The sequence below is a fragment of the Suricata suricatta genome, chromosome 12 (assembly GCF_006229205.1).
Source record: "Suricata suricatta isolate VVHF042 chromosome 12, meerkat_22Aug2017_6uvM2_HiC, whole genome shotgun sequence".
Classification (NCBI taxonomy): Eukaryota; Metazoa; Chordata; class Mammalia; order Carnivora; family Herpestidae; genus Suricata; species Suricata suricatta.
In genome coordinates this window covers 16,085,624-16,086,342 of record NC_043711.1, presented here as the reverse complement: position 1 = coordinate 16,086,342, position 719 = coordinate 16,085,624, and positions in this window count along the sequence as shown.

Below are 719 nucleotides of genomic sequence, written 5' to 3'. Positions count from 1 at the left end.
CCTCCCGAAGGTCTCCAGCATAGCTGGGGCTCCGGATATCCAAAGCTGGGGCAGTTGATCCTTTAGGCGAAGGCCAAAGGCAAGGACCAGCCTGATGGGTCAGGGGAGCCCTGGATGCTGGGGGGACTTCTCTAGCCCCCGATGCCCACTCTGTGCCTGGTGATGGCCACAATGCCATGCCCCTACCCTGGCTCCTGGCCCTGGGAGTGCTGGGGCCTCTGAGGCCCTTCATACCCTATGCAGTAACCTCAGGACTGGTTGCAGGGTTTAGTGACCCCCAGCCCCTCCGGTTTCTGACTGCTGGCAGGGATGGGCGCATCTCACAGGGGTGGGAGTGAGGGGTCTCTCCAGGCCACTCAACACCTTGCAACCTGACTGTTGGTTCTCCCACTTGGGAGCCCTGCTAACAGAAAGGTGTTTCTTAAAGGAATGTCTCCCCACGTGGTCTCTGTGTGTCACTGTTAGCCGTGACTATGACCCCGGTGTGAAGTGGGTGTGAAGTGGTCTCTCCTTCCCTCCTGAAGGAGGAGAGGCCCTGAGGATGCAGGGGAGGGGGCCTGGAGCAGTGACCGGGAACGGAAGTTTGTGTATGGGCAGAGGCGAGGTGGACTCCGGGCACCGTGGGGCACGGTGGGCGGGCTCGGAGCTTCTGCGCGCGCGCGGGGACACACACACACACACACACACACACACACACACACACACACACACACACACAC